Raw genomic sequence first — 22,669 nt, 5'->3', positions numbered from 1 at the left:
CTATCATTATTCTGAATTCTTTTTCAGGTAGGCTGCCTATTTCCTCTTCATTTGTTAGGTCTGGTGGGTTTTTGCCTTGCTCCTTCATCTGTTGTGAGTTTCTCTGTCTTCTCATTTTGCTTAACTTACTGTGTTTGGGGTTTCCTTTTCATAGGCTGCAGGTTCGTAGTTCCCATTGTTTTTGGTGTCTGTCCCCAGTGTCTAACGTTGGTTCAGTGGGTTTTGTAGGCTTCCTGGTGGAGGGGACTAGTGTACATGGCTGACTTTTGTCTCCCAGGAAAGTCTGCCCTGTGTTCACACCCTGTTGGTCCAAACAGCCCAGGACAGATGGCATGAGCAGTTCTGCCAAGCCAGCCAGTGAGAACAGGCAGGCAGACATCTGCAGGTGAAGGCCAGGAGGGAATCAATGTCGTATGGTCACTCAAAGTCGTTGCACAGAAAGGCTGTTTCCCCAGCAGCAGCAATTACCCTCTAAGAGCTCTTCAGGTCCACGTAAGCAGTAGGCCAAGGGCGATATACACCGAACACTTAAGCTGTCCAAAGAAGGGCCTGGTGTATATTAAAATCCCAAACACCTGAATCACATCTGATTCTAAGATTATAACAAGTTTCCACCTAAAGCTTCTGAGCACTAAGGAAGGAGAATATTACCACAAAAAAAATCACATGGGGAGTTGTTAAAGTCCCAATGGCTAGGCTATACCACAGACCAATTAAGTCAGAATCTTCGGCGGTGGATCCAAGCATCAATACCTATCTCTAAACTGCCCCTGCAGAGGGCAGGATGCAGACAGAAAGGACCACTTCTCAAAGCGCAAAGCTGCAGTGTTTTTTTATGTGATGAGTTGAGGGTGTGGAGACTGAGCTCTGGACACCCAAAATTAAAACTTAAATCAATGGCTGTGGAGATGTCATCATTTCTTAAGAAATTGTCTTTCAAGGGAAAGAGAATGTGACTAAGAGTCTCAAGATCTGATTATTATACTAAAATTTGCCAGTCACTTCAACTGAGAACCTCAATATCGCAGTCTGTATAATAAGAGAGTTGGATAGAGTGATCTCCAATATCCTCCCATTCCTCCCATTTCTGTTGTCAAATGCTGGTGTAAAACTTTGTACAGTCTATTCTTTTCTCTTTAAAACTGTTAATTGATTTTTTTTTCTGATGATTACAAAATAAGAATATCATAATTTTATATCTTAAAGCTTTTCTCCCACATTTCCACATAACATGTAATGGTAGATAAAACATTTTGAAATGCTTTATGCTCTGATCACTCCTATTTAACATTATATGGGAAATCATAACCAGTGCAACAAGGGAAGAAAAATAATTTTAAAAATTGAGAAAGAGAAATAAAACTTTAAAAAATTTTTTAAGATGAATGATTGTCTATGTAGAAAATACCAAAGATTTACAAAAAAGAAAAGAAAGACTACTGGACCTAATAAGTAAGTTTAGCAAGGTCTAAAGATATAAGGTCAATGTTCAAATATCAGTTGTATTTTTATATTCGAGCACTGAAAAACTGCATGTTGAAATGTTTAAAGTACTATTTAAAATAGTATCCAAAAAATAAACTAGAAATAAATCTAACAAATTTGTATGTTAAATCTAACAAGATTTGTATGTTAAAACTACAAAACATTGGTGAGAGTAATTAAAAAATATATGGTGTCCATGGTTTAGAAGGATCAATGTTTATAAAGATGCCAATTCTCCCCAAACTGATTGATAGAGTCAATGAAATTCCAATCAAAAACCCAGAAGGCTTTTGTAGAAACTGAATAAATGATCCTACTATTTATATGAAAAAAAAGCAGAGGACACAGAATAACCAAAATAATTTTTAAAACCCCAAAGTTTAATGATTCACACTACCTGATTCCAAGTCTTAACTATAAAACTTCAGTAATCAGTGCAGTGTGACAAGACACATTTAACTTTCAGGATTAGGTGGGAGCAGGAAGAGATGGATTAAAGAAGGCCACATCACATGTGCTCATTAATATGGGCAGGGACCCCACCCATGCACTGTACATATTTTTCTAAACAAAGTTTTATTGGAATACAACAATGTATGCCCATTTGCTTGCATACTGTCTATGGCTGTTTTCACACCATAGTGTCAAAGTTGAGTAGTTGCAACAGAGTCAGAGACCAAATGGATAAGGTTGCCAGATTTGTATTTTAGTAAACAAAAATATAAGAAGCTCAGTCAAATTTGAATTTCAGATAAACCACAAATAATTTTTATTATAAGTATGATCCATGCAGTAATGTGGATATATTTATACTAAAAAATTATTTGTGGTTTATTTGAAATTCAAATTTAACTGGGTGCCATGTATTTTACCTCTATGTATAAATTTAAAGACTAAAATATTTACTATTTGGACCTTTATAGAAAAAGTTTACCAACCCTTGATTTCAGGTAAGGAGGAAAACGTTTTTCAACAATTAATTAAATTGTCAACAAAATTATTTGAAATTGTTTTTCATTAAAAGAAGTTACAAAATTAACAAGGCATAAATATATTTGGCTTTTTTCAGTTACCAATATTAAAATATGATACCTAAAATTATAACAAGTTCACTATTTTTTTTCACCAACTTCAAAACTTCCAGTAAACCCCTCTAAATATGAGGGTATACCATTATTTGAAGCAGTGGATCACAAACCTGCACATCAGATTTACTTAGGGTGCATTTAAAAAATACAGATACTTAGGCTCCAGTCCCCAAAATTCTGATTCATTATATCTGAAATGGAAACCAGGAATTTTTTTTTTAATTTTTCAGATGATTTTTATGTACAGACTAGAGAACTGGTGACTTGAGCAGTGGTTTGCAAACTTTAATATGCATCAGGGCTTGTTGAAACACAGATTGCTGGGCCTTAACTCCAGAGTTTTTGATTCAGTAAGTCTGAAGTGGGACTCAAGAGGGTCTAACAATTTTCCAAGTGATGTTAGTACATTCTGCTGGTTTTAAGACTTCATTTTGAGAAAGAATGATTTAAAAATTGTCATGCACCTAACTTATGATTTTCTTAAGTTCAGATCTAGATTTTAACTAAACCTAGTATACAAAATAATGGAAATTTAGTGCCACAAAATGAATTGTATTGCTTGCTATTCCACCATAGTATTAATTTACCTAAAAAAGAAATGATAAAGTTTTTGTGTTTCAGACCATGTTTTGCTGTAACCCAGAAAGTCTCTAATCTTGTCAAAAAGTATTGAGAATGTGATCCAAACTTAAGTCTTAAATATGCCATTGAAAGCTTACTGTAAAAATAGAACTAACTACTAATAAACCAATTCAGCAAAGTAATGAAATACTTAGGAATAAATTCAACCAAAGAAGTGAAGAAGTTATACACTGAAAACAACAAATGTGGAAAGAAATTAAATATCTAAATCAATAGAAAGACATGCTATGTTCATGGGTTGGAAAGCTTAATATTGTTAAGATGGCAATACTCCACAAATTGATAAACTAGCAAATTTATCCTAAAATTTATGTGTAAATGCAAAAGAACCAGAATAGCCAAAAAATCTTGAAAAGGAAGAACAGTGTTAGAGGGTTTACATTTCCTAATTTCAAAACTTACTAGAAAGCTATGGTAAGAAAAAAAAAATGATACTAGCTTAAGAATAGACATATAGAACAATGGAATATAATTGAGAGTCTAGAAGTACACATTTACAGCCAATTGATTTCTGACAATAGTTTTTTCAACAAATGGTGCTAGGACTGCTAGATATTCACATGAAGAACAATGAAGCTGGACCTTTACCTTATACCATATACAAAAGTTAACTCAATCTGGATTGAAGAACTAAGCCTAAGAGGTAAGAGCTATAAAAATATTAGAATGAAACTTAGGTGTAAATCTTTGTAAACTTGGATTAAGCAGTGGTTTCTTAGATGTCATGCCAAGAGCACAAACAATAAGAAAAAAATAAACTGGAAATCATCAAAATTAAAAACTTCTGTGCTTCAAAGGACACTATTAAGAGAGTGAAAAGAGGGGGCAGAGTCAAAATGGTGGACTAGGAGGACGCAGAGTTTGCTTCTCCGCACAACTAGGGCACCTACCAGGCACTAGTGGGGGACTACGGACACCTGAGGGGATGGAAGGAACCCCCAAACAACTGGGTAGGATGTGGCGGGAGATAGGGGATGAGAAGTAGAGGCAGGATGGGACCAGCACCCCTGAGGTGTTGCTGGGGGAGGAGAGGAGTTCCCACACCTGGAGGGGCCCACCCACAGTTAGGGGATCAATGGGTCAATGGGGATGGAGGGTCGCTTGGGAGGGTGAAGGATCGGAAGGGAATGAGGCCAGTGTTTCCCTGCCCACTTGGGCCCAAGGGAGCCTGCTGAGGTCCTGGACTTGATCCTCTGCCCAATGAGGCCCCCTCCAGCAACGTGAGTCCTGAGGGAGTAGCAGGGGAGGAAAAGTAAAGGCTGGCAAGATGGGACTGGCACCTCTGAGGGGGAGGTGAGGGGTTCCCATGCCCAGAGGGGCCCACCCACAGTTAGGGGATCAACGGGGATGGGGTAGGCCCTTGGGAGAGGGGAGAATTGGAAGGGAATGAAGCCATCATTTCCCCTACCCACTTGGGCCCCAGGGAGCCTACTGAGATCCCAGGTCTAATACTCTGCCCTCCAATGCTCCCTCCTGCTGTGCTGAGCCTAAGCCCTGCCCCCACAGCCCAACCCAGGTGCTTACCTCCAAACTCCACACTCCAGGACCCCCTCCAGCCTTGCTGCCTTTCCCAGCTGCACCATGTTTAATGTCGCCCGCGCTTAGGCCCTGCTCCCAAGGTCTTTTCTGGCCATGTGAGTCCTAAGCCTAGGCCCTGCCTCCACTCTAAACTCCACCCCACCTAAGCCCCACCACCGCTTAAGTCCTGGCCCCACAGCCAAAGCCTTCCTGACCTTTCCGGTTTTTTTTATGTTGTGGTTCTGTTTTACTTTGATGTTGTTGATTCATTTATATCTTTATTTTTTCTAATAAATTTATATTTTTCTAATTTTATTTTATTTATATTTTATTATTTTTCTCCTTTTGGTTTGTTCTCCCCCTTTTTTTCTTTTTTCTGTTGTAGTTCTGTTTTACCTTGTTGTAGTTGTTTCACCTGTATTTTTATTTTTCCTAAGATATTTTCTATTTTTCTATTTTTATTTCATGTTTTATTCTTTGTTATTGTACTCTCCTTTTTTTTTTTCTTTTGTCACACTGCATGGCTTGTCAAATCTTGGTTCCCAGGCCAGGGGTCAGGCCTGAGCTCCTGTGGTGAGAGTGCAAAGTCCAAACCGCTGGACTAACAGAGAAGCTCAGACCCCAGGGAATATTAAACAGAGTGAGGTCTCCTGGAGGTTCTCAACTCAGTACCAAGGCCCAGCTCTACCCAACTGCCTGCAAACTCCAGTGCTGCACAACTCAGGCCAAACAACCAGTAAGACAGGAACACAGCATCACCCAAGTAAAAAAAATATGTTACAGATGAAGGAGCAAAGTAAAACCTACAAGACCAAATAAACAAAGAGAAAATAGGCAACCTACCAGAAAAAGAATTCAGAGTAATGATAGTAAATATGATCCAAAATCTTGGAAATAGAATGGAGGCACAGATCGAGAAAATACAAGAAAAGTTTAACAAACACCTACAAGAACTATAGAACAAACAAACAGTGATGAACAACACAATAACTGATATGAAAAATACACTAGAAGGAATCAATAGCAGAATAACTGAGGCAGAACAGCAAATAAATGAGCTGGAAGATAGAGTGGTGGAAATAATTGCTGAGGAGAAGAATAAAGAAAAAAGAATGAAAAGAATTGAGGACAGTCTTGGAGACCTCTGGGACATTAAATGCACCAACATTTGAATTATAGGGGTCCCAGAAGAAGAAGAGAAAGAAAAAGGACCTGAGAAAATATTTGAAAAAAATTTTAAAATATCTGAAAATATTATATTCAAAAACTTCCCTAACGTGGGAAAGGAAATAACCTCCCAAGTCCAGGAAGTGCAGAGTTCCATACAGGATAAACCCTAGGAGAAATACACCAAGACACATATTAATCAAACTAACAAAATTTAATTCAAAGAAAAAATATTAAAAGCAGCAAGGGAAAAGCAACAAATAACATACAAGGGAATCCCCATAAGGTTATCAGCTGATTTTTCAGCAGAAACTCTGCCGGCCAGAAGGGAGTGGCAGGATATATTTAAAGTGATGAAGGGGAAAAACCTACAACCAAGCTTACTCTACCCAGTGAGGATCTCATTCAGATTCAATGGAAAAACCAAAAGCTTTACAGACAAGCAAAAGCTAAGAGAATTCAGCACCACCAAACCAGCTTTACAACAAATGCTACAGGAAATTCTCAAGGCAGGAAACACAAGAGAAGAAAAGGACCCACAAAAACAAACACAAATCAATTAAGAAAATGGTAATAGGAACATACATATCAATTATTACCTTGAATGTAAATGGATTAAATGCTCCAACAAAAATACACAGACTGGCTCAATGGATACAAAAATAAGACTCATACATATGTTGTCTATAGGAGACCCACATCAGACCTAGGGACACACACAGGCTGAAAGTGAAGGGTTGGAAAAAGATATTCCATGCAAATGGAAATCAAAAGAAAGCTGGAGTAGCAATATTCATATTAGATAAAATAGACTTTAAAATAAAGACTATTACAAGAGATAAGGAAAGGGACTTCCCTGGTGGTGCAGTGGTTAGGAATCCACTTGCTAATGCAGGGAACACGTGTTCAATCCCCGGTCCGGGAAGATCCCACGTGCCGTGGAGCAACTAAGCCTGTGTGCCACAACTACTGAGCCTGTGCTCTAGAGCGCACAAGCCACAACTACTGAAGCCCACGTGCTTACAGCCTATGCTCCACAACAAAAGAAGCCCCCACACAGCAACGAAGAGTAGCCCACACTCGCCGCAACTACAGAAAGCCTGTGCACAGCAACAAAGACCAATACAGACAAAAATTAAAATAAATAAAATAAAATAAATAAATTTATTTTAAAAAGAGAGAGGTAAGGAATGACTCTATATAATGATCACGGGATCAATCCAAGAAGAAGATATAACAATTGTAAATATTTATGCACCCAACATAGGAACACCTCAAAACATAAGGCAAATGCTAACAGCCATAAATGGGGAAATCAACAGTAACACAATAATAGTGGGGGACTTTAACACCCCACTTACACCAATGGATAGATCATCCAGATAGAAAATAAATAAACACAAGCTTTAAATGACACAGTAGACCAGATTGACTTAATTGATAATTGTAGGATATTCCACCCTAAGGAAAAAGAGTATACTTTATAATCAAGTGCACATGGAACATTCTCCACAATAGATCACATTTTGGGTCACAAATCAAGACTTGGAAAATTTAAGAAAATTGAAATCATATCAAGCATCTTTTCCAACCACAAGGCTTTGACATTAAAAATAAATTACAGGGAAAAAATGTGAAAAACACAAACACACGGAAGCTAAACAGTGTGTTGCTAAATAACCAAGAGACCACTGAAGAAATCAAAGAAGAAATAAAAAAACCTAGAAACAAATGACATCAAAAACAAAACAATCCAAAGTCTATGGGATGCAGCAAAAGCAGTTCTAAGAGGGAAGTTCATAACAATTCAATCTCACCTCAAAAAACAAGAAAAACCTCAAATAAACAACCTGACTTTACACCTAAAGCAACTACAAAAAGAACAAAGAAATCTCAATGTTAGTAGATGGAAAGAAATCATAAAGATCAGAGCAGAAATAAATGAATTAGAAATGAAGAAAACAATAAGAAAGATCAATAAAACTAATAGTTGGTTCTTTGAGAAAATAAACAAAATTGATAAAGCTTTAGCCAGACTCATCAAGAAAAAAAGGGAGAGGACTCAAATCAATAAAATTAGAAATGAAAAGGAGAAATTACAACTGATAATGCAGAAATACAAAGGATCATAAGAGACTACTACAAGCAACTATATGACAAAAAAATGGACAATCTGAAAGAAATGGACAAATTCTTGGAAAGATACAACTTTCCAAGACTGAACCAGGAAGAATTAGAAAATATAAACAGAACAATCACAAGTAATGAAATTGATAGTGTACTTAAAATCTTCAAACAAACAAAAGTCCAGGACCAGATGGCTTCACAGGCAAATTCTGCCAAACATTTAAAGAAGAGCTAACACCTCTCCTTCTCAAAATCTTCAAAAAAAATTGCAGATGGGGGAACACTCCCAAACTCATTCTGTGAGGCCACCATCACCCTAATACCAAAACCAGACAAAAATATCACAAGAACAGAAAATTATGGACCAATATCACTGATTAACATAGACGTAAAATCCTCAACAAAATACTAGCAAACAGAATCCAACAACACATTACAAAGATCATACACCATGATCAAGTGGGATTTATCCCAGGGATGCAAAGATTCTTCAATATATGGAAATCAATCAACGTGATACACCATATTAACAAATTAAAGAATAAAAACCATATGATCATCTCAATAGAGGCAAAAAAAGCTTTTGACAAAATTCAACACCCATTTATGATAAAAACTCTCCAGAAAGTGGGCATAGAGGGAACTTCCCTCAACATAATAAAGGCCATATATGACAAATCCACAGCCAACATCATTCTCAATGGTGAAAAACTGAAAGTATTTCCTCTAGATCAGGAACAAAACAAGGATGTCCATTCTCACCACTATTATTCAGCATAGTATTGGAAGTCCTAGCCATGGCAATCAGAAAATAAAAAGAAATAAAATGAATCCAAATTGGAAAAGAAGAATTAAAACTGTCACTGTTTGCAGATGACATGATACCATACATAGAAAACCCTAAAGACGCTACAAGAAAACTACTAGAAGTAATCAATGGATTTGGTAAGGTTGCAGGTTACAAAATTAATGCACAGAAATCTCTTTCATTCCTATACACTAACAACAAAAAATCAGAAACAGAAATTAAGGAAACAATCCCATTTACCATTGCAACAAAAAGAATAAAATACCTAGGAATAAACCTACCTTAGGAAGTAAAAGACCTGTGCTCAGAAAACTATAAAACACTGATGAAAGAAATCAAAGATGACACAAACAGTTGGAAAGATATACAATGCTTCTGGATTGGAAGAATCAATATTGTAAAAATGACTATAGTACCCAAAGCAATCTACAGATTCAGTGCAATCCCTATCAAATTACCAATGGCATTTTACACAGAATTAGAACGAAAAATTTTACCATTTTTATGGAAACACAAAAGATCCCGAATAACCAAAGCCATCTTGAGAAAGAAGAATGCAACTGGAGGAATCAGGACTCCCCAACTTCAGACTATACTACAAAGCTACAGTAATCAAGACAGTATAGTACTGGCACAAAAACAGAAATATAGATCAATGGTACAGGATAGAAAGCCCAGAGATAAACCCATGCACATGTGGTTACCTTATCTTTGATAAAGAGGCAAGAATATACAATGGAGATAAGACAGACTCTTTATTAAATGGTGCTGGGGAAACTGGACAACTATATGTAAAAGAATGAAATTAGAACACTCCCTCACACCATACACAAAAATAAACACAAAATGGATTAAAGACCTAAATGTAAGACTGAACGCCATAAAAGTCTTACAGGAAAACATAGGAAAAACACTTTGACATAAATCACAGCAAGATCTTTTATGATTCACCTTCTAGATTAATGAAAATAAAAACAAAAATAAACAAATGGGACCTAATGAAACTTAAAAGCATTTGCACAGTCTAGGAAACCATAAACAGGACGAAAAGACAACCTTCAGAATGGGGGAAAATATTTGCAAATGAAGCAACTGACAAAGGATTAATCTCCAAAATATACAAGAAGCTCATGCAGCTCAATATCAGAAAAACAAAAAACCCAATACAAAAATGGGCAGAAGAGGTAAACAGACATTCTCCACAGAAGATGTACAGGTAGCCAACAAACACATGAAAGGATGCTCCACATCACTAATCATTAGAGAAATGCAAATCAAAACTACAATGAGGTACCACCTCACACCAGTCAGAATGGCCATCATCAAAAAACCTACAAACAATAAATGCTGGAGAGGGTGTGGAGAAAAGGGAATCCTCTTGCACTGTTGGTGGGAATGTAAACTGATACAGCCACTATGGAGAACAGTATGGAGGTTCCTTAAAAAACTAAAAATAGAACTACCATACGACCCAGCAATCCCACTACTGGGCATATACCCTGAGAAAACCATAATTCAAAAAGAGTCATGTACCAAAATGTTCATTACAGCACTATTTACAATAGCCAGGACATGGAAGCAACCTAAGTGTCCATCATCAGATGAATCAATAAAGAAGATGTGGCAAATATATACAATGGAATATTACTCAGCCATAAAAAGAAACGAAATTGAGTTATTTGTAGTGAGGTGGATGGAGTTAGAGTCTGTCATACAGAGTGAAGTAAGTCAGAAAGAGAAAAACAAATACAGTATGCTAACACATATATACGGAATCTGAGGAAAAAAAAGAAAAGGTCATGAAGAACCTAGTGGTAAGATGGGAATAAAGACCCAGACCTACTAGAGAATAGACTTGAGGATATAGGGAAGGGGAAGGGTAAGCTGTGACAAAGTGAGAGAGTGACATGGACATATATACACTACCAAACATAAAATAGATAGCTAGTGGGAAGCAACCGCATAGCACAGGGAGATCAGCTCGGTGCTTTGTGACCACCTAGAGAGGTGGGATAGGGAGGGTGGGAGGGAGGGAGACGCAAGAGGGAAGAGATATGGGAACATATGTATATGTATAACTGATTCACTTTGTTATAAAGCAGAAACTAACACACCATTGTAAAGCAATTATACTCCAATAAAGATGTTTTAAAACAAAAAACAACTAAAAATAGAACTACCATATGACCCAGCAATACCACTACTGGGCATATACCCTGAGTAAACCATAATTCAAAATGAGACATGTACCACAATGTTCATTGCAGCACTATTTACAATAGCCAGGACATGGAAGCAACCTAAGTGTCCATCAACAGATGAATGGATAAAGAAGATGTGGCACATATATACAGTGGAATATTACTCAGCCATAAAAAGAAATGAAATTGAGTTATTTGTAGTGATGTGGATGGACCTAGAGTCTGTCATACAGAGTGAAGTAAGTCACAAGGAGAAAATCAAATACTGTATGCTAACCAATATATATGGAATCTGAAAAAAAAAAAAGTTTCTGATGAACCTAGGGGCAGGACAGGAAGAAAGACTCAGACGTGGAGAATGGACTTGAGGACACGGGGAGAGGGAAGGGTAAGCTGGGACAAAGTGAAAGAATAGCACTGACATATATACACTACCAAATGTAAAATAGCTAGTGGGAAGCAATTGTGTAACACAGGGAGATCATAAAAGGAAATGAAATTGGGTCATTTGTAGAGATGGACCTAGAGTCTAAATATCGTATATTAACGCATATATGTGGAATCTAGAAAAATGGTACAGATGAAACTATTTGTAGGGCAGGAATAGAAATGCAGACATAGAGAATGGACGTGTGGACACAGTAGGGAAAGGGGAGCGTGGGATGAATTGAGAGATTAGGTTTGACAAAAATACACTACCATGTGTAAAATAGATAGCTAGTGGGAACCTGCTGTATAGCACAGGGAGCTCAGTTCAGTGCTCTCTGATGACCTAGATGGGTAGGATGGTGGGGGAGGGAGGTCTAAGAGGAAAGAGATATATGTATACATATAGCTGATTCACTTCATTGTATTGCAGAAACTAAAACACAACATTGTAAAGCAATTATACTGCAATAAAATTTTAAAAAATGAAAAGACAACTCACAGGAGAAACTTTTTGCAAATCATAAATCTGATAAGGGATTTGTATCTAGACTATATAAAGAGCTATAAAACTCAATAATAAAAAGACAACCCAATTAAAAATAGGCAAAGGATCTGAATAGATAGCTCTCCAAAGAAGATATACAAATGTCTAAGATAGTGTAATTAAGCAACATGGAAATAAAGATGAAAACCACAAGGAGATACCACCTCACAGCCACTAGGATGGCTATCATTACACACACACACATACACACACACACAACACACAGAGAGAAAATAATAAGTACCAGAGAGGATATGGAGAAATTGGAACACTTAAGCATTAATGATGGGAATGTAAAATGTTGCAGCGACTTTGGGAAACAGTCTGGCTGTTCCTTAAAAAGGTTAAACATAGAGTTACTATATGATCCAGCAATTCCACTCCTATGTATACACCCAAGAGAAATTAAAATATATGTGCACACAAAAACTTGTACTCAAGTGTTCTTAGCAGCATTCTTCATAATAGTGAAAAGGTGGAAACAACCCAATTGTCTATCAACTAATGAATGCAGTATACCTCTACAACAGAACATTATTCATCAATAAAAATAAATTATTGATATATGCTACAACATGGTTGAAACTTGAAAACCTTAGACTAAGTTAAATAATCACTGTTAAAGGACCACATATTGTACAATTCCATTTATATAAAATGTACAGAATTAGAAAATCTATAGAAGCAGAAAATAAATTAGAGGTTGCCTAGGGTTGTTAGGAGTATGGGAGGATTAGAGAGTGGTAGCTAAGGGGTCCAGGGTTTCTTTTTAGGCAATGAATATGTTCTAATATGGTGATGGATGCACAACTGTGAATATACTGAAAGGTGCTGAATTTTACATTCAAAGAATGAATTGTATAGTATACTAATTATATTTCAATTAAGCTTTTAAAAGAAAATAGAACTAACTACGTTAAGGACACTGTTCTGAAATAAAATCTATTAGGCATTTTGAGGTGTAGTTCCCAAGTTCTATTTCTAATTCTCTTTGAAAACATGTTTTTAAATTTATATTGAGCTGAGTATTTCTTGCTTAATTTTGTAGTCTTCATAGCAAAACTACAGCACCACATATTTCCTCTGTTTGTGCAAATAACCAGCCTTTGCTTCAAATGAATGTTTCTATTAACACTATGCCTAATTATTGAAATTAAACATGTGCAATATGAGCTTCTGCTCACTGCCTCTCAACCTACCTTTTCCTCCTGCTGGTTCACTCTGAGGGGCCTTGGCTTACTGAAGCTTGCCAGGAACCCTGATTTGTATGAACATGGCCTTAACTGGAAGTAGTGTATCTAGTCTATCCTAAGAATTAAAATTTAAATACTTCTTTTCATCATCTTGATAAAAATCATAAACATATACATGTAATAAAACAAATAAGGAAAATTCCATTTAAAATAAAAAGCTCAGCTCCTGAAAGACTGCATTTTTAAGATAATATTTTTTTATTTGATAAATACAAGCAAAATCCCAGAATCCCAAATCCATGTCCCAACACCAAAGTCATGGACTAAGGTGAGATTGTGTCTCCATGACAGAACATTTAAATAAAAAAAAAATAAAAGCTAGATAACTAATAATTTCAACTAACAAAATTGACACTTTCTGAAGTGTTGTGAGAGCATGTTTTCTCCTTTTTGTTTTCCTTTTAATCTTTCAATGCATTAATCGACTTCCTTTTCAGTGCTTTATACTTCACACCACTTTTCAGTGTGCCACAAATTCCCAACCCTTACTCTCAAACATTGTATCAAGACTATTGTAATACTAGGGAGATTACCTATCATAACTGGAAAATTGTTCGACAGACACACTGCATAATCTTTGGAGGTTTCTACCAAGTAAAGCACACACCTCCCTTTGTAATAGGAAAGATTGAGGTCAGTATATGGAAACGAGTACATGAGACAAAATATGATATTTTACATATTGAATTCTATAGGTATTCTACAATAAACATGGAAGAATTTAGCGTGATAATACATGTGAAGTGATACTATAAATTGCAAAGTATTAGACGAAATTTAGGTAGTACTGGTAGTAGTAACAGTAATAATTTCTAAGAACATATTCATTGTTACTTATTTGCAAAACTGCATGGTTTGAGGAACTCAAGACTAAAATGGCAATCTGTAAAGTCCCAGGGATAAAAATCAAATCAAATTTACTCATATTGACATTTTCCTAGAAAAGAAAATATATTGTATTTTTCAGCATAAATTAGTGTAAAAAGATTCTGTTATTATTGAACCTATTGAGACCTAGGAGATCATCAATAAACAGTGCTAAGTAGGTTCAATCCCAAGGAAAACAGCCCAGCCTCTGCTAATGAGATTTCCATGCAATACCAGGCCAAATTTGATTTTATTTCATTCAGTGACTTCACAGCCTCTGAATAAGAGGTTCCTGTGAACTTCTGCAGTTTAATAACTGCAGAAATTCTGCAGTTTAATAAAAGTTGATCAAAATGGGGTTTTTAAGTAAATGCTTCAAACATATTGAGAATGGATACCCTTTCTCTGTAATAATTGTTTTGTGGGAAAAGGTTTAGTATCTTACGATTCAATTCTTTGGAGGAAGGAGAATCATTAATGGTAAGAAATAAGCCCTCCTGGATTTCAACTAATCCCTCTTTCTTCCCTATGAAATCATAGTTATGGATGATACAGAATATTTTTAAAAACTCCCTATTTTATACAAAAATAAAAGTAGAACTGATTAATAGCAATCTTGAGTCCCAAACTAAGAATTAATTTCAAAATACTTTGAGGCCCATATACCCATATTTGTCTAGTATGTGCTAAAGAAAGAGTAGGTTGAGTAATTACCTGGCCAGAAATCTGTTCCTGTTTCTATTTTTTTAGCCAATTTTATAATTTGTTAAATGAAAATTTAAGTACTTATAATTTTTCTGAATTTTTTAATAAATCTCCAATGCTTTAGCTTTTAGAATTAATGGTTTAATTTTTATATTAAAGATCCTGAAAATGGTTGATCTACTACAGATCTGTAAGAAAAACTCAAAATATAAAACTTTCTCTTGGGGACCTTCAAGATGGCAGAGGAATAAAACATGGAGATCACCTTCCTCCCCACAGATACATCAAAAATACATCTACATGTGGAACAACTCTTACAGAGCACCTACTGAACACAAGCAGAAGACCTCAGACTTCCCAAAAGGCAATAAACTCCCCCATGTAACTGGGTAGGGCAAAAAAAAAAAGAAAAAACAGAGACAAAAGAATAGGGACGGGACCTACACCTCTGGGAGGGAGCTGTGAAGGAGGAAACGTTTCCACACACTAGGAAGCCCCTTCACTGGTGGAGACGGGGAGTGGTCAGGGTGAAACTTTGGAGCCATGGAGGAGAAAGCAGCAACAGGGGTGCAGAGGGAAAAGCGGAGAGATTCTCATGCAGAGGATCAGTGCCAACCAGCATTCACCAGCCTGAGATGCTTGTCTGCTCACCCACCAGGGTGGGTGGGGGCTGGGAGCTGACGCTTGGGCTTTGGAGCTCAGACCTCAGGGAGAAGACTGGAGTTGGCTGTGTGAACACAGCCTGAAGGGGGCCAGTGCGCACAGCTAGCCAGGAGGGAGTCCAGGAAAAAGTCTGGACCTGCCTAAGAGGCAAGAGACCATTGCTTCAGGGTGCACAAGGAGAGGGGATTCCTTCCCTGTCTGCCCACAGAAGGCAGAGCACCACCTAAATGAGCTCCAGAGATGGGCGTGAGCCACAGCTATCAGCTCAGACCCCAGAGATGGGCATGAAATGCTAATGCTGCTGCTGCAGACACCAAGAATCCTGTGTGCAAGCACAGGTCACTATCCATGCACACACACACACACACACACCAGGAACCTGCACAGAATTCCACTGCCAGGGTCCCATAATCCAGGGACAAGTTCCCTGGGAGAACACATGGTGCTCCTTGGGCTGTTGCAACATCACGTTGGCCTCTGCCACAGCAGGCTTACTCCATATTCCAATTATAACTACCATACCCCTCCCTCACACTGGCGTGAATGAGCAAGAGCCTCCTAATCAGCCCTGCTTTAACCGCATCCTGTCTGGGCAGAAACAGATGCCTGAGGGTGACCTACATGCAGAGATGGGGCCAAAGCCAAAGCTGAATCCCAGGAGCTGTGCGAACAAAGAAGAGAAAGGGAAATTTCTCCATGCAGCCTCAGAAGGAGCAGATTAAATTCCCACAGTCAACTTGATGTACCTTGCATCTGTGGAATTCCTGAATAGTCAACAAATCATCCCAAAACAGAGGCGGTGGACTTTACGAGCAACTGTACACTTGGGGTTTGCTATCTGTGACTGATTTGTTTCAGATTTTTATGTTTCTCTTAGTATACTTTTTAGCACTTGTTATCTTAAGTGGATTTGTTTATTCATTTGGTTGCTCTCTTCTTTTTTATTATTATTGTTTTTTAAAATTTTTTTATTTTAATAATTTTTTATTATTTATATTTTTTCTTTCTTTTTTCCCTTTTCTTCTGAGCCGTGTGGCTGACAGGGTCTTGGTGTTCCAGCCTGGTGTCAGGCCTGAGCCTCTGAGATGGGAGAGCCGAGTTCAGGGCATTGGACCACCAGAGACCTCCCGGCCCCAAGTAATATCAATTGCTGAGGACTCTCCCAGACATCTCCATCTCAATGCTAAGACCCAGCTCCAATGGCCCGCAAGCTCCAGTGTTGGACATCTCATGCCAAACAACTAGCAAGACAGGAATACAACCCCACCCATTAGCAGAGAGGCTGCCTAAAATTATAATAAGTTCAAAGACACCTCAAAACACACCACCGGATGCAGTCATGCACACTAGAAAGAAAATATCCAGTCCCACCCACCAGAACACAGGCACCAGCCCCTCCACCAGGAAGCCTACACAAGCCACTGAACCAACCTCACGCATTGGGGGGCAGAAACAAAAAACAACAGGAAATATGAACCAGCAGATTGCAGAAAGGAGACCCCAAACACAATAAGTTAAACAAGGTGACAAGACAGAGAAATATGCAGTAGATGAAGGAGCAAGGTAAAAAGCCACCAGACTAAAAAGATGAAGATGAAATAAGCAGTCCACCTGAAAAAGAATTCAGAATAATGATAGTAAAGATGATCCAAAATCATAGAAATAGAATGGATAAAATACAAAAGTTTGTTTAACAAGGACCTAGAAGAGCAAAAGAACAAACAAACAATGATGAACAACAAATAAATGAAATTAAAAGTTCTCTAGAAGGAATCAATAGCAGAATAACTGAGGCAGAAGAACGGATAAGTGACCTGAAAGATAAAATGGTGGAAACAACTACAGCAGAGCAGAATAAAGAAAAAAGATGAAAAGACTTGAGGACAGTCTCAGAGACTTCTAGGACAACATCAAACACACCAATATTCAAATTATAGGGGTCCCAGAAGAAAAACAGAAAAAGAGAAGGTCTGAGAAAATATTTGAAGAGATTATAGTTGAAAACTTCCCTAATATGGGAAAGGAAATAGTAAATCAAGTCCAGGAAGCGCAGACAGTCCTATACAGGATAAATCCAAGGAGGAATATGCAAAGACACATATTAATCAAACAATCAAAAATTAATAACAAACAAAAAATATTAAAAGCAGCAAGGAAAAAGCAACAAATAACATACAAGGGGATCACCGTAAGGTTAACAGCTGATCTTTCAGCAGAAACTCTGCAAGCTAGAAGGGAGTTGCAGGGCATATTTAAAGAGATGAAAGGGAAAAACCTACAACCAAGATTACTTTACCCAGCAAGGATCTCATTCAGATTCATGGAGAAATTAAAAACTTTACAGACAAGCAAAAGCTAACAGAATTCAGCACCACCAAACCAGCTTTATAACAAATGCTAAAGCAATTTCTTTAGGCAGGAAACACAAGAGAAGGAAAAGCCCTACAACCAAAACAATGAAGAAAATGGTAATAGGAACATATATATCGATAATTACCTTAACTGTAAATGGATTAAATGCTCCAACAAAAAGACATTGACTGGCTGAATGGATACAAATACAAGAACTCTATATAGGCTGTCTACAAGAGACCAATTTCAGACCTAGGGACACATACAGATTGAAAGTGAGGAGATGGAAAAAGATATTCCATGCAAATGGAAATCAAAAGAAAGCTGTAGTAGCAATACTCATATCAGATAAAATAGACTTTAAAATAAAGTCTATTACAAGAGACAAAGACATGCACTATTTGATGATCAAGGGATCAATCCAAGAAGAAAATATAACAATTGTAAATATTTATGCACCCAACATAGGAGCACCTCAATACATAAGGAAAATGCTAACAGCCATAAAAGGGGAAATTGACAGAAACACAATAATAGTAGGGAACTTTAACACTCCACTTTCACCAATAGACAGATCATCCAAAATGAAAATAAATAAGGAAACACAAGCTTTAAACGATGCATTAAAAAACATGGACTTAATTGATATTTATAGGACATTTCATCCAAAAACAACAGAATGCACTTTCTTATCAAGTGCTCATGGAACATTCTCCAGGATAGATCATATCTTGGGTCACAAATCAAGCCTTGGTAAATTTAAGAAAATTGAAATCATATCAAGTATCTTTTCTGGCCACAACGCTATGAGACTAGATATCAATTGCAGGAAAAAAAAATCTGTAAAAAATACAAATGAATGGAGGCTAATCAGTACACTACTAAATAACCAAGAGATCACTGAAGAAATCAAAGAGGATATCAAAAAATACCTAGAAACAAATGACAATGAAAACATGATGACCCAAAACCTATTTGATGCATCAAAAGCAGTTCTAAGAGGGAAGTTTATAGCAGTACAATCCTACCTCAAGAAACAAGAAAAATCTCAAATAAACAACCTAACGTTACACCTACAGCAACCAGAGAAAGAAGAACAAAAAGAACCCGAAAGTTAGCAGAAGGAAAGATATCATAAAGATCAGATCAGAAATAAGTGAAAGAGGAATGAAGGAAACGATAGCAAATATCAATAAAACTAAAAGCTGGTTCTTTGAGAAGATAAACTAAATTGATAAACCATAACCCAGACTCACCAAGAAAAAAAGGGAGAAGACTGAAATCAACAGAATTAAAAATGAAAACGGAGAAGTAACAACTGACACTGCAGAAATACAAAGGATCATGAGAGATTACTACAAGCAACTATATACCAATAAATTGAACAACCTGTAAGAAATAGACAAATTCTTAGAAAAGCACAACCTTCTTAGACTGAACCAGGAAGAAATAGAAAATATAAGCAGAAGAATCACAAGCACTGAAGTTGAAACTGTGATTTAAAATCTTCCAACAAACAAAAGCCCAGGACCAGATGGCTTCACAGGCAAATTCTATCAAACATTTAGAGAAGAGCTAACACCTATCCTTCTCAAACTCTTCCAAAATATAGCAGAGAGAGGAACACTCCCAAACTCATTCTATGAGGTCACCATCCCCCTGATCCAAAACCAGACAAAGATGTCACAAAAAAAGAAAACCATAGGCCAATATCACTGATGAACATAGATGCAAAAATCCTCAACAAAATACTAGCAAACAGAATCCAACAGCACATTAAAAGGATAAAACACCATGATAAAGTGGGGTTTAACCCAGGAATGCAAGGATTCTTTGATATATGCAAAACAGTCAATGTGTTACACCATATTAACAAATTGAAGAATAAAAACCGTGTGATAATGTCAATAGATGCAGAAAAAGCTTTAAACAAAATTCAACACCCATTTATGATAAAAAAAACTCTCCAACGTAGGCATAGAAGGAACCTACCTCAATATAATAAAGGCCATAAATGACCAACCCACAGCCAACGTCATCCTCAATGGTGAAAAACTGAAACCATTTCCTCTAAGATCAGGAACAAGACAAGGTTGCCCACACTCACCACTATTATGCAACGTAGTTTTGGCAGCTTTAGCCACAACAATCAGAGAAGAAAAAGAAATAAAAGGAATCCAAATTGGAAAAGAAGAAGTAAAACTGTCACTGTTTGCAGATGACATGATACTATACATAGAGAATCCTAAAGATGCTACCAGAAATCTACTAGAGCTAATCAATGAATTTGGTAAAGTAGCAGGATACAAAATTAACGCACAGAAATCTCTTGCATTCCTATACACTAATGATGAAAACTCTGAAAGAGAACTTAAGGAAACACTCCCATTTACCATTGCAATAAAAAGAATAAAATACCTAGGAATAAACCTACCTAAGGAGACAAAAGACCTGTATGCAGAAAAGTATAAGACACTGATGAAAGAAATCAAAGACGATACTAATAGATTGAGAGATATACCATGTTCTTGGATAGGATGAATCAACACTGTGAAAATGACTATACTACCCAAAGCAGTTTAGAGATTCATTGCAATCACTATGAAACTACCAATTGCATTCTCACAGAAGTAGAACAAAAAATGTCACAATTTGTATGGAAACACAAAAGACCCTGAATAGCCAAAGCAATCTTGAGAAAGAAAAATGGAGCTGGAAGAATTAGGCTCCCTGACTTCAGAGTATACTATAAAGCTGCAGTATTCAAGACAGTATGCTACTGGCACAAAAATAGAAATAGAGATGAATGGAACAGGATAGAAAGCCCATAGATAAACCCACACATATATGGTTACCTTATCTTTGATAAAGAGGCAAGAATATACAATGGAGATAAGACAGGCTCTTTATTAAATGGTGCTGGGGAAACTGGACAGCTACATGTAAAAGAATGAAATTAGAACACTCCCAAACACAGTATACAAAAATAAACACAAAATGGATTAAAGACCTAAATGTAAGGCCATACACTATAAAACTATTAGAGGAAAACATAGGCAGAACACTCTATGACATACATCACAGCAAGATCCCTTTTGACCCACCTCCTAGAGGAATGGAAATAAAAACAAAAATAAACAAATGGAACCTAATGAAACTTAAAAGCTTTTGCACAGCAAAGGAAACCATAAACAAGATAAAAAGACAACCCTCAGAATGGGAGAAAATATTTGCAAATGAAGCAACTGACAAAGGATTAATCTCCAAAATATACAAGCAGCTCATGCAGCTCAATAACAAAAAAGCAAACAACCCAATACAAAAATGGGCAGAATACCTAAACAGACATTTTTCCAAAGAAGATACACAGATTGCCAACAAACACATGAAAGGATGCTCAACATCACTAATCATTAGAGAAATGCAAATCAAAACTACAGTGAGGTATCACCTCACACCAGTCAGAATGGCCATCATCAAAAAATCTACAAACAATAAATGCTGGAGAGGGTGTGGAGAAAAGGGGACTCTCTTGCACTGTTGGTGGGAATATAAATTGATACAGCCACTATGGAGAACAGTATGGAGGTTCCTTAAAAAACTAATAATAGAACTACATATAACCCAGCAATCCCACTACTGGGCATATACCCTGAGAAAACCATAATTCAAAAAGAGACATGTACCACAATGTTCATTGCAGCACTATTTACAATAGCCAGGACATGGAAGCAACCTAAGTGTCCATCGACTGATGAATGGATAAAGAAGATGTGGCACATATATACAATGGAATATTACTCAGCCATAAAAAGAAATGAAATTGATTTATTTGTAGTGAGGAGGATGGACCTAGAGTCTCTGATACAGAGTGAAGTCACAAAGAGAAAAACAAATACCATATGCAAACATATATATATGGAATCTAAAAAAAAAAAAAGTTCTTACCAACCTAGGGACAGGGCAGGAATAAAGATGTAGATGTAGAGAATGGACTTGAGGACACGGGTAGGGAGAAGGGTAAGCTGGGATGAATTGATAGAGTAACACTGACATATACATACTACCAAATGTAAAATAGATAGCTAGTGGGAAGCAGCTGCATAGCACAGGGAGATCAGCTCGGTGCTTTGTGACCACTTAGTTGGATGGGATAGGGAGGGTGGGAGGGAGGCTCAAGAGGGAGGGTATATGGGGATATATGTACACATATAGCTGGTTCACTTTGTTATACAGCAAAAACTAACACAACATTGTAAAGCAATTATACTCCAATGAAGATGTTTCAAAAAACACCTTTCTCTTATTTCTACAGTACAATAATGCCATATTTCATAGAATTTAAGACTCCATAAACTGTAAGAAACACAAATGTTTTATACACATTAAAACAGAAGACCAATGCCAATTAAACTATGGCACAAAGCTTCTTGTCACTTAACATTGTGTTCTATATTTTAAGAAAGAGATCTTTGTGACTTACTTGGACATAGATATTTATCACCATATTCCTACATAGAAAGCAAAATATAAGCAAAATAAATTCATTATTGCTTTGGTAAATGTTGTCATTTGCAGGCAATCCTTTAGCACATATATCAGTAGAAAACATAAGGTAGCTTCTACTTTTGGGGATCTTCCTTTCTAAGATCCCATAAAGCATGTGGTCATTGCCTTATAAGAAAGTGTGAAACTGGCTATTCCTCTGGCGATGGATATTACTTCACTGTATCACATTTAGCCTTCATTGCTCTGTTTCTGTGTCTTTCTATTAAATAAATTTCTATTTCAATGCCAAATCATAATGTAATATTTTAATA

This window comes from Balaenoptera musculus, chromosome 17 (assembly GCF_009873245.2).
Source record: "Balaenoptera musculus isolate JJ_BM4_2016_0621 chromosome 17, mBalMus1.pri.v3, whole genome shotgun sequence".
NCBI classification, from domain to species: Eukaryota; Metazoa; Chordata; class Mammalia; order Artiodactyla; family Balaenopteridae; genus Balaenoptera; species Balaenoptera musculus.
The sequence above is the reverse complement of the archived record's forward strand: the minus strand, read 5'-3'. Positions refer to the sequence as shown.